This window comes from Agelaius phoeniceus, chromosome 3 (assembly GCF_051311805.1).
Source record: "Agelaius phoeniceus isolate bAgePho1 chromosome 3, bAgePho1.hap1, whole genome shotgun sequence".
NCBI lineage: Eukaryota > Metazoa > Chordata > Aves > Passeriformes > Icteridae > Agelaius > Agelaius phoeniceus.
The window spans coordinates 53,635,825-53,648,857 of record NC_135267.1 but is presented as its reverse complement, the minus strand read 5'-3'; the positions used below and the strand labels follow the sequence as shown (position 1 = coordinate 53,648,857).

Sequence of the window (13,033 nt, the reverse complement as noted above, 5' to 3'; positions counted from 1 at the left end):
CCTTAAAATCTCCACAATACATAGGCACAGAAGCTTCTTGCCTGCCCAGGCAGTGGATATAAATAAGTTAGTGATTATTATCACATTATAAATAAGTGAGTGGGATCCGCAGGAGGATCAGTGTTTGCACCGTGTTGCCTTTTTCCTTGGTGGGCCACAGATGTGGGGAGGAAGAGCCGAGAGGGCTCCTCGGTCAGATGCGAGCTGCCGGGAGATGCTGGAGAGCCCCAGCCATCAGCACATGGAGCTTTTTCTCTCCCAGCACATTGGATTAATTTCTGCTGTTGGCAAAAGGGCAACACAATGTATTTTAAAATCCCTTCCTCTGCATAATCAAAAGGGAAGGAACACGACACGAAAGCTGCCGAACAAAGAGCAGACAAGCGCTCCCACCCCTCGAGCCTCCCTTTCAGCCACCCGTGCGCCGGCTGCCTCTCAAGGCCTGTCTAGGTCGTATTATGACTCCTTTATTAGTGTTTAAGGTCACCAGGAGACATGCAAGTGCATCCTATATCAGGAAGTGTAGTATGTCTCTGGAGTGAAATATTTGGCTGTTAGCAGGAGCTGCGGCCGCGGCTCGGAAATCCCGGGACGCGCCTGCGGGGCGGGCGGGCTCCCGGCGCCTCCCGGCACACGGAGCCGCCGGGAAGCGGGGCGCCTTTCCTGCCATTCTCCGCACGGGGCTGCCTTCCTCCCAGACTTCCCCACCGAGCCCCCAGAGCTCCCTGGCCACTCTGGCCAGCTGCCTGCGGGCTGCCATTCCAAGGAAAAGGCCTCCACTAAGGCAGGTACCCGGCGCAAAAATGTGCCGCCGTCTGCCCCGGCGCTGCCGCTCCTGCAGGAAGACTGATATGGAGCACGGGCGGGCAGGGAGGCGCTGGGTGCCAGCCCTTGGATCCGTGTGAGCCGGCACGGATTCACTGCCGAGCCTGTGAGCGCGGGCAGGCGCGCCCTGCGGCACACAGCGCAGCCCGGCGGGCATCACCGCCGGGACACAGCGGGACAAAGCGGGAATTGTGGGGCTGGCACCTGCGCCACGACCTGCTACAGCCACAGCTGGGGCTCTTTTGGCACCGCACGTCCCGCGGCCAAGGTCAGACGGCAAGTGCGAAGGTCTTTGAAGCGCGTTGGGTGATGTGAAGAACGCCAATCACTTGTTTTTAAAATTTTAAAAGTTTAATAGTAATAAAATGGTTATAAAAATAGTAATACAATTAGAGTAATAATAATTTGGACAGTTTGAATTAGGGCAATATGAGACAATAGAAACAAAGAGTTACGGACGTCCGGGTACCTTTTTCTGGGCAGCATAAGCCCGAAAAAGGACACACGTTAACAAAGGATTAACCCTTAAAAACAATAACCTGTTGCATATTCATACACCTCATACATGATACCTAAATTCCATTCAAATACAGGATTCTGTCTGGTCATCGTCAGCTTCTTCGTCTGAATCCTGACAGCGCCTTCGAGGCGGGAAGAAGTTTGTTTCTTCTGGTAAGAGGGCAATAAATTCTTTTTCTCTGAAAGATTTAAGTGTCCTGTGGCTGCTATCTCTCTGTGAGTCCCTTTTTTAGAAAAAAGTATCTTACATAGCATAGTTTCTATTTTAACAATTTTTATAACCTAAAACTATATTTAACACACTACGCAAGAGAATTATTACAGCATTACTTTCTATCACAACACATATAATATCTATTTTCATATTTGCGAAAAGCCAATCATAAAATACGCATTTTTCACAGGTGATGGAGAGTGTCACAGCTTCCTCCTCTGCACCCACACCCAATGTGCCAGGCTCTTGCTCCAACGTCACTCAAGCAAAAGCCCTGCTCAGAGCATACGCATTTTTTTATGCATCATGCCTGACAATAGCTAAATGAGGCCGCTGTTCTGCAACCCTGATGTATAAAGAGAGGCAGAAACAGGAACATTTTTTCTTATCTACGCGAGTAACTTCAAAATACTTATGTCGTATCAGTATGTGCAAGGATAATGTCCCCTTTCTTTTAGTTGCTCTAATGTAAAAGAGAGATGCAGACAAGGTTGTGTGTCAAGAAAAAAAATTCAAACATTGAAGTGCTTTTCATCAGCTTTAGCTCTGGTCTCGTAATGGGGTGGAGGATCCTCTCAAAAATACATCCAACTGCAAATAAATAAATACATAAATACTAAAAAAGTGAGTATGTTTCCCCTAACAGAAGGGAGAGACTATCAAGAAATCATTGCCTCAGTCTAATAAATTGCAATTACAACAAAATCTCTAGGCCCTGCTAGGATGTTAATTGCAATTAGATGGAGAAAGCAAACTCCTGGTAACATTGATGCCTATTGTAGCTACAGAGTTATTCCACCAGAGATCTCCATTTTCAGGGATTTCTTTTTGTTTATCCAAATTGGCCTTGGACAAGTAGTATACACATGTGTGCATTTGTATATGTTTTTATATGTATATATGTGTGCAGACAAAGCAAAAGTATCTTACTGTCTGATTGTTTAGCTTCAATGAAATGGACAGTCAGCCATAAATAAGAGAATGCAGCATAGAAAGTGTTGAGGCTGATTTGGAATTGTGAGGTTTCTGTTCCAAAATATTTTTCGTTTCCCAAAAATGTATTTGACATTTTAAAGGGATATTGTTATTGAAATTTCATTAAAAATCACACAGGAAACAGAGTTTCAAAGGAAACAAACCAAATAACCATCTTAAAAAGAAGCTTAGTAAGGGAAAAAAATTGGCAAATTATTTAAGTGTTAATAGTACTTAGATTAAATGTCTGACCTTAAAGGAAAAACTCCAATAACATCACCAATGTGTGGCCAACAGTCATCTTCCAAAAATGCCAGTTTTTTATGACGCATGTGTTTTGAAGTGTGTTTTGGTCAGCTGCAGATTAATTTCCTTTTTACTAATTTTTTTTAGCACAATAAAAAGAGGAGAACAGTCAAATTTTAAAAATGCTCAAGCCTCGCTGTTAAGGGTGTAGTTTTAACTTCTTGACTCTGAGTAAATCTTTAGACAACCAGAGACACTTTATTAAAACAGTTCATGTAGGTAAAAAGTGTTGTGTGTACATGCAAGAAAAAGTTTTACTGGAGGGTCAGTTTTCCCTGAAGTGTTTTATCCTATTTCAAAAGGAAAAAGAATAAAAATCCAGTGCTAGGCTGTGTGTGTGACACATGGTGACGTGCAGTAGCAATTAAGTACTGTCCTTCACACTCCCCTGTCCGATGGGACACTCACCTGCCCTCACAGGGCACCTCTGAGCAGCATCCTTGCTCTGGGTGGCTGAGACAGGCATGCACAACAGGCCCCCTGAGCACTTTGGGCCCTCAGCTCACAGATGGAGATTTTCTTGTGTGCTGATTTTGGCAGTCAGATCAGATTAGTCAGTCTAACTTTATGCCAGCTGGTTTTGACAGGTTCATTTATTACATTGTTTTTAATTATTTATGGCTGTGCTGCAATAAAGCCTGTCCATGCCTCATATCACTGCCTTTAGAAGATCATCTACTTTAACATTACTGATAGCACCCAGAGGGTTGGATGGAGACTTTTTGGAAAAGTTAATCTCAACAGGTCTCATGTGTGGTTTTCTCTGCTTTTTCCTCACCTCTCCCTGGAAGGATGTCTCTATGTCCCTCCTGCTCTGGTGGAGGGAGTAGCAATTCCTACATGAGGAGGTGATGGTGGTGAGCTGAGGGTTGTCTCCTTCCTTGTTCCACTGGAGGAATGCTGTTCTCCAGCCTAGGACATGCAAGCCTTCACAGGCCTGGAGGAGCTACAAAGGGTGGCGTGTAATCTGTTTTTCTCACACAGATCTGAGATTCCACAGCGTGACAAACCTGGCTGTGTCATGCGTGGCAGGCTCAGGGCATTAATAAGCACTTTTCTTAGCTGTTGCTGTAAGACAAGTCTCTGCTCTGTGAATCTTTCGGAAGATATTCACTGCTTGAATTAAAGAGAAAAAAAAAAGAGCAAATGTTGGACAGATGAAACTAATTAAAGACTTCATTTTACTAACTAAAATTTCATATTTCCCTCCACATAAGCTATTGTAAATTGCATGATGACTAACCTAAACATTATAACACGGCATGCTGTCATCTTTCATGAATAATAAAAGGATTGCTGTAATCCCGCATAAACCCAGCTTTGGATGTTGAGAAATATTACTCAAGTGTCCAACATGAAAAGAATCATGTTTCTTATTCCACCACTCTGGCCAAATATCATGTTGTCTTTACTGGAAAACTGTGTTCATCAAACAAGTTTAAAGCTGAGAGTGGGAGAGGGTGGGACATTACATTCTTGAGGAATGACATTATAAACAATACGGTACTGCTTTGTGCTGTCAGTAAATTGGGGATATTCTAGAGTAAACAGGGAGAGCACGCCATGGTGTGCTTGGGCTCCATCTTTGCTTTTTTCTTCACAGAACTCACAGACTACAGAAGATGATCTGCCCTCGCTGGGGCTTCCCACTCCCTTATTCCCTTCTGCTTCACTGTCTTTAAGCTTAAAGCTCTGGATCAAGAGATATGAAACGTTCTTCAATGTTTTAACCCATAATTGAAAACAAGAAAGATGGGAGGGGGCTGGAATAGGAAAGACAATTCAGCATGTTGTCAAGGAAGGACAGAGGTTGATTTTGAGAGGCTGTGCCATACAAGTGTTGATGTATAAGCATTTTTTTCTGCATGTTAGTGGCTTGCTGTGGGTTACAGGTCCTTAAATTATAAGCATTGAAGTATTTTAAAGGTGCCATTTCTAATCCATAATTCATGACTTTCTTGATGTAGGGTTTTATGCATGGGAAATAAGTAGACTTCTCTTTTCAAAAAAGGACTTTTCCATGTAATTAAATAACAGAGTATTGCATTGTGTGTTTACTGTTCACTATATAAAATTAACTTTCACTCTGCAGTCTTGGAGGCCTGAAGTACCAGCCAATGGTGCACTGTGCGTGCTTTGGGAGTTTTGAGGAATATATCAGTTTCATGTGGACACTTTTCTGATGTGTGCTCTCAGACACAGGAACTGGGTGGAAGCTGTTCAGCTGAAAGATGCTAATGGCCTCCTTTATCAAAGGAAGCAAGAGGCAAAACAGCAAGTGTTTTATTAATTTCTTACACATGCTTTTTGTTTTAATAATTTTTTATATGGTATTCTATGTCTCCCATGGAAACTGGATTCCAGAAATCCTGGAAATCATCAGGGTATAACAACAGTAAAAATAAGAGATTTTTTGGAAGTTTAAATCCCTTTCTTGTGGAAGCATTTTCTGAATGGTCTAGCAAGCTGTTAAAGCTTGCAACTAAAAAAAGTGTGACTAGGCTGCACCAAGTCTTAAGGTTATGCAAGGCCCTTCTTCCTCTTCCATATTTTATCTCTTGCCATTTAGCTCTCTCCTCCCCTCTTTCCATTTCATCTTCCCTCCCTCTCCTGTTTCTCCCACCAGTACTCAGCTTTTGGGAAGGAAAGAAAAAGACACAGTGGTGTCTCTCCCTGGCCCTCCCTTGGTGGGCACAGGGAGAACAGTGAGAAGGAGCTTTGCTCATCGTGTCTTCAATACACTGTCCTGCTGCAACCTCTGCACCTCAAAACCTGGTACATCATTGGAGCACCACAGATGACACAGAAACAACAGTTAACCATGACTGTAATGAAGAGAGAAAAAGGGCAAACAGTTTTTCTCCTTCCTTTCTACTCCACAGCGAGGAGGGGAACTGAGTAGTTGAGCTGGAGACAGGGAGCTTGTAAAGGAGAATCAAAGTGCTCTTGAGCCAGTGCTGGCTGGCAAAGGGTGCACCCTCATCCTGCAGAGTGAGGGACACGTGCATGGCATGGTGCTGGCCCCAGCCCCAGCTGTTTTCCTGATAGCTCTGTAAATGCTGTTGATATTTGAGACAGGTTTGAGTGAGCACAAAGAGCTTAAAAAGCAGAGTACGGAGCTTTGTGTTTCTCTAGGGAAATTCCTGGTCAGGTTCTAGCAGCTCTGGGCAGAAAAGCATGTAGAGATGTGTTTGGGAGAGATTGCTAAAAGAGCTTGGAAGTAGGCTGGGCATTTGCTTATGAGCTTTTCTTTATTTTGTAAGCATGCAATATAGGGATATTAATGAGAAGACAATAGGCTGTGGTTTCTATTCCCTGAGAAGCAAAAGGTAGACAACTCCTATTCATCATATACATTTGTTAGGCTCATGTAAGGCAGTGAATGACTCAATCCTGACTAATAAATATTTGCGAATGAATACTGCTCCCAAACACTCATATATCAGTGGTGAATATCAAAAGCTCAGGCCAGCTTTCCTATGCTGGTCCAGCCTACCATTCAAAGAGCTTTTGGAATCCTTTCCCAAGTCTAAAACCTTGCATCTGAACTTTCATTGACAAAACTTTTCTGTGGAGCTGTGCTGTACTTTCATCACTGATCTAAGTGAGTCTGTGGTCTCAGTCAACAAATCTGCATCTACAATTCTACTTACCTTGCAACTGCATGCCAGAAACCCTCATCTAATTCTGGATAAAAAAGCTGTATGCCAACAAAGAAGTATAGGATTAGAAAAATATTGAAGAGCAATAGCTATTTTGTATATATATAAGGCAAACCTGTGAAAGAAAAAAGGTATTATCTGAGAATAAATAATAAGTTTTAAGCCTGAGAGCATTTTTCTGCTTCATCTAATCTTATATGTTCTTGAACCTATTGATTTCTTTTTAAGCTTTTGATACTAAACATAAGCTTTAGAGTCAAATTTGTAGTGAAAATACAATCTAAACATCAGAAGTAGAAGGATGTAACTTCTCTTGACAGTGGCTCATGAACAGAAATAGTTTAAATGTAAACAGATCAGTAGGTAAAGTGTTCTGGTTTAATTTATAAGCTTACTTTTTTCCTGGTCTACAATAGCCCTGAATAAAACTATTTTGGCTGCAATCTCCTCCTGAAATGCCTCTCAGCTACCCCTAAGGCAAACCCAGAAGTGAAGGCTTTGGGTCACTCTTGCAATACTCTTGGGTAACTGTGGCATACCGGGAGCAGAATAAAGTTTTCTTCCTTCAGCTGTCTCATCCAGTCTGGCACAGGACAGTTTTGAGAAAAAAAAATTCCCAAAGGCTTTCTGATATCTAACCAGTGTTTTGTGCAGCAAAAATTATGAAATAAATCCTGTTTTGTTCCTGGGAAATAATAAATATAATGTGGAATAATAAATTTATGGATGAATTCTGGAATATAATAATAATAATAATAATAATAATAATAATAATAATAATAATAATAATAATAATAATAATAATAATAATACATATTTTATATATATGGTAATCTCTTATTTTGAAAGCTTCATTAAGTGATTTGGGTTAATATTTAATGATATTAATTCTTGCAAGCTGAGCATTTTTTCATGACAGATCATGAAGAAAGACTACAGAACTACAGAACAACTACAGAAAGAAGGGGCTGCCTGACCTGCATCAGACAGAATTTTGGCCTCACTTTCTCAGGGTCCCAAACTGTAAGCAGGGCAATACTGATAATATTCCCACTAATGACTGCAGGGTGCTGTCTCCCTACTTGACAATCTGGGGGCATGTAATGGGTGTACCTCATATGCTGTCCATTGCCAGGATAGAGTCTTGCTTGTTACTTGAGTTTTTTAAGTCATGATGGGCCAGCTTTCCAATAGATTTGCTGGAAATAAGTGGCATCCCTGCGGAAGGGATGAAATTCTGATGAAATTCTGATGAAATTCTGATGTCATTAACAAAGGGTAAATTCCCATCTTAAAAAAATTGAACCAGAAATATATAGAAATCTAAAATGAATAGAACAGAACTATGTATCAACCTTCAAAAACTATGTTCTTTTCTTACTCTGTGGTAGTTGTAAATATAGTTTAAAATGCATTTTATTTATTTCCACATTGTATGTTTGCAGCTTCCACAATTGGTAAATTTGTTAACAGACTGGTATAGTTGCTTAATTAAGACTATAGATGTGGTTTTGACTTCATATTTGAGATAAACTTTTCTGTGTTTCAAGTCACGGGGACAGACAAAACAGTCCTTGGTCTGTGCTTTTGCTTTGTTTTCTTTTTTGTGTAACAAATTGTTTTCTCTGAAGTGTCCATATGGAGATTTACATGAATAGGACTGCAGCAGAGAATTTTAGCAGAACTCTATGAAAAAAAACCAACATCCCAGAGCAGTACAATGAAAAGTATTACAAATACTTGCTGTTCTGCAGAGAACTTAGGTATTAAGCTGCAGGAGAAAGAGACAATGAGGTTCTTTATGCACAAATACAGTCAGATGCTCACTTCTCCTTTGCATCTCTTTATGCTAATGTGACTTCAGTGAAATGTTTCTTTAAAATAGTGGAGTTATCCTGCAGGAGAAAACCTGTTCCAGAAAGCACCACAATACATTGTATGCTCTCTCTAATATATTGACCATAGAAAATATCTGTGATCATTTGTATTTTGCATCTCCATGCAAACTGAAAATTCAAGGCAGAGATAAAGCACTGAGCATTCTGGGAGATGAAACCTGTTGCACATTATGCCAAAAGTAATAGCAGTGGAAGTAACTAAAAAACATTCTCTGAGGCAAACCCAGATTTAGTGCAAAGAAAAGCTGCACCCGTGATCGTATCAGAATTTGTTCTCCCCCCTGGAGCCAATAACATGGTTTCCATGAGCTAATGATATTCAGGTTTCTGTCCTTCAATTTGTAGTGGGTGGCTTTGAAGTATTACCTCCAGTGCCACAAAATGAGAGAAATTTTCTCTGCAAGAGAGATAAAAGAGATACATCTTCTGGCAAAGACCTAAAAGCAGGTAGTCAAGGGTCTAGAGGGCCTTAATCTTTTCCCTCTAAGGCAAACTAATTTAAAAAATATACTATCAGGCTTACAGCAGATCACAGAAACTCTTGAGGGCAAATTTGGGTAGTAGACCAGGAACATTAGTGGTGTAAAATTGATTAATAGAGCTGTGCAATCAGAAACATAGAGAAAGCTTATGGTGAAGGTCCTGCCAGAAGTAACTTGTTATTAACCCATTTGAAAATGCCATACTAGTATATAAAAATTTAGAAAGCACCTTTTTCTGTGAGATACTGACTCTTGCACTCTAAAAATGATGTCAGTGCTAAACTCCAGCAAAGAATGCTCAGATTTACCCTGTTAGAGAGTAACTTCCCTGTTTTTCACCAGCTGCACAACACAAAGGCAGGGTAACTGGACTGTATTGCAAATCAATTCCACTCCCATCCAAATTTAGGGACAGGTTGCTGAAGGCTCCTCTGCATATAAGGTTCAGTATTATGTTACTGGCCTAGGTTACCAAAACCATAAGACACAAAAGGGAAGGGTGAAAAAGAAAGCTAGATAGTGATAAAATACAAATTATAAATATTTAGTTAATGTTCTGTTAATATGTTGTGGATCATCTCTGAGGAGCTTTTACTGTAGGATGCTAAAGTTGCTAAATCATGTGGAATGAGTCATGTAATATGTCTCTGCATTTGAAAAATGTTTTGGAAATTGATCTCTGAACAGATGAGGGCCTATAATTTAATTAATAAGGTCTGTGATGATGGATTCCATCCCAAAATGACACATGCTGCTGTGATAACTGTGATCTCCTGCTTGAATATGCCAGAGGAGTAGGAGTCAGAATGTGTCAGAACATGTTGAAGTAGACAAAAAATTCCTGTAGATTGAGATGGATTCCTGAAGAGTTGAAGAGCCAACCTGGACGCAGGATGCTTTGCAGAAACTTACTGCTTCCCTAAGCCTACAGACTCCAGCTTCTGAAGCCATTTAAAGCAGCCAAGAGTCAATCTGGTCTGACAGAACAACAGCATAAGTATCACTGTGTTGGTTAGGTGTTGGCCAAAGCTCTCTACACCTAACCACAATAAAATCCATTTATTGTTAACATGCAGTTTCCAACCCTCCCAGCTCAGCCCCACCTCTTCTTTTCAACGGAGAACAGCAGCTAAGGCACCTGTGTAGTTTCCCCTCATAAACAGAGAAACCCTCACCTGTTTTTTGTTTCCTTATTCCTGCTTCATTTCTTTCAGTTGAGATCTAGTGTCTTTGTCTGCTCTCCACAGAGTCACTCACTGTGACCTTGCATCCTTGCAACTGGGGGAGCTTTGTGCTGGGAATGGAATTGCCTCAAGGTAACTGGCATTTCCTTCCAGGAGCAGGGTTCAGACTCTGACTGTTGCTTGGTTAAATGATACCACTCATGATGAGTGAAATCAGTTGAGTTGCTAACTCTCTGCTGGATTTCATTCATATTTCAAAGAGGTTTAAGAACAATAGGTGTTATGTTATCTACTGCCAGACATACTGCCAAATCGTCTGAGTCCTCTAGAGATTGTGCCTTTAAAAGAATACATTTTTCTCAACTGATATCTACTTCCAATCTGCAGAGTAACAGCAATGAATATAAAATTAGGGAGTTTCTTCATTTACATAAAGGTAAGAATTGTGTTATCATATTCATTGATAAGCAAATTGAATAATTTCCAGTATTTTCTTTTCCAAAACTAGAATAAAGTATCATCAAGAAATGCCACTAACTTGCCCATTCTGTGCAACACAGACTTTTAATTTGCCTGTGATCCAGTTTAAAAGCATGTGATGACTTTAAAATACTCAGTAGATAAAGATTTATAGCATGATTTACATTCCTGAGAAAACTGGGACAAGAGAATGTAAGCAAATATAGAAATAGAGAAAATGCTCCTATTTTGTCAGCTGTGCTGTATATTTATGTGGTGAGAAATCAGGTGACTACAGATGACAGAGAACTAATGGATTTGCCTACAAGGACCAGAAATATGCAGTCTCAAGAATTGCTCCAGGACACAGATGATTACACCGAGGGTGTCCATTCTCCTTCCACAGGTAACAATCAATAGGTCAAAGGAAAACAACCTCAAGTTGTGCCAAGAAAGTTTAGATTGACTATTAGGAAATATTTCTTCATGAAAAAGGTGTTCAAGCATTGGGACAGACTTCTCAGGGAAGTTTTTGAGTTGCCAACCCTGGAGGTATTTAAAAGATGTGTAGAGGAGGCATTTAGGTTCAGAGTTCAGTGGTGGACCTGGCAATGATGGGTTCATGATCTTATAGATCTTTTCCAGCTTAAATGATTATATGATCCTGTGATAATAAGCTTTAGTTGTAAAATTTCTTACACAAATACATTTACACGGCAAATTTCTATAATTAAACTGAAAATAAAGCCTTGCATTGAAACTAGTAAATTGAAAAGTACCTTAGTAGAAAGTGTTATAAAATGTTACAGGAGTTGCTCTTAGGTTGGAGAATTTGCTACACTGGATAATTCATTACTACTTTTCTTGTTAACAGGAAGCAAGAATATAGTTAATTATTGCCTTTTCCATTCTCAGGTTTGTAGTTGTCTGCAGAAGTAGAAAATAAGGCAAATATCTCCAAGAACTTCTTTGGAGACCATGTGGTCCATGGGGTCTCAGAGGAAAGTGTTCACACATTGCAGGCAATCAGTGCATCATCTGAGCAGAGCTAACAAAATGACCTATACAAAAAACCACCTTCTTCTTTCCAAATGGAAGAGAGCATAGCCTAGAAGGATGCATGAGGAGCAATGTTGCTGCTTCTGCTATTGTCATCTGCTCTTCACAATCTATCTCACAAATTGTGGGTTATAACAATGGTAATAGAGAAATGGAAGTGTGAAAGAAGATGAAATGATTTGCAATTGCTCCAAAGAATAGAATTACAGGCCTAAAGTTTATGTGTTACTAGATACAAAAAGAATGCAAAATATTAAGTGTTTCCTGCAACAGGCCATTCTAAGAACAAACATTGCAAGGATAATAAATCCAAAGGCTTCCAGAGACAAACTTGTTAAAAAGTTTGTTTTAGCAAGGAACCACAGTCAAACCACTAAGAGTGGAGAGATCCAAGTCTCTTCACATTGCAGTTGGTGGCCACACATCATGCTCCAGATTTGGGGTCAAGCTTCCACAGTAATGATTTAGAAGCCTAAGTCCCCTGAACATTCCCTTGGGTTAGAAGCAACTAGTGACTGCACTTCTTTCAGGGGTGTGAGGAAAGCTGAAGAATCCCCTCTCAGGCTGCTCCCAGCCAAGCCTGTTAACCTGAGCTGGTTTGGGCTGTGAGGCAGATGGCAGCGGAGTCTGAGTGCAGGGGTGGAGAGATCCTGGGGACAATAACCTGTTAGGGGTTTTCATCCCACAATTCCCAGAGCTTCTGAAAGGACAGCTGGAGAGGGACAAGTAATCAACAGAAAATCCTAAACATCTCAGAGGACTGATAGAAATATCTTAGACAGAAATGTTAGACAAAACTGAATTATCTGTGTGTGCTCTTTTATTTCCTTCCATTTTCTGTTTTAAGGAGAGATTTGTGATTAATCAGATGTGATTAAAGAAGGCTGTAAAATTGGCATCTGGATATTTATTTTATAATAAGCTGTAATTACATTAGTGTATTAGAGTAAGATACAATTTGGTATCTATTATCTCTCTGTGCCTGTGTCCAGGGGCATCCCTCACAGGGATCTTCTTCTCCCTAATGTCCCTTACACCCAGGGTGGGTAAGGGAGCCTGGGGGCCCTGCCAGACCTCTCCCAGAGCTCTATAACCACACCAGATGACAGCTAAGTTGCTAAAGGTAGCTGGGAAAATGAGAGTTTTTCTGAGTACTCCTCCTCTGCCACTTAAACAGGTTAGAAATAGTCTAATTTGTATAAAATGGCTTGAAGGGGACTGTATTTGGGAAGCAACTTTGACTAGACACAGACACTGTAGTATTCTCATCTGAAACAAGTTTTTGTGGTGAAATAGTGCCACCATTGATACCAACCATCATTCAGGCTTTAGGACTGAATATGATAATACTAAGGAACTAATTAGTTAGCTCTGTGTTGGCCTGTAAGTGATCATGGGATACTGTTCAGCAGTTTCCTTTTTGTTTGGTCCTAATGGTAATCTTGCAGAC

The 13,033-nt window shown here is 40.4% G+C and overlaps 1 long non-coding RNA gene across 1 annotated transcript; it reads left to right on the top strand.

The window, feature by feature from the left end:
* Positions 1 to 522: 522 nt before the first annotated feature.
* Positions 523 to 4,421, top strand: LOC143693556 (uncharacterized). The gene is made up of 3 exons (XR_013181353.1): positions 523 to 1,093; positions 1,419 to 1,497; positions 1,749 to 4,421. It is a non-coding gene; the product is annotated as an uncharacterized LOC143693556 (long non-coding RNA).
* Positions 4,422 to 13,033: the final 8,612 nt, after the last annotated feature.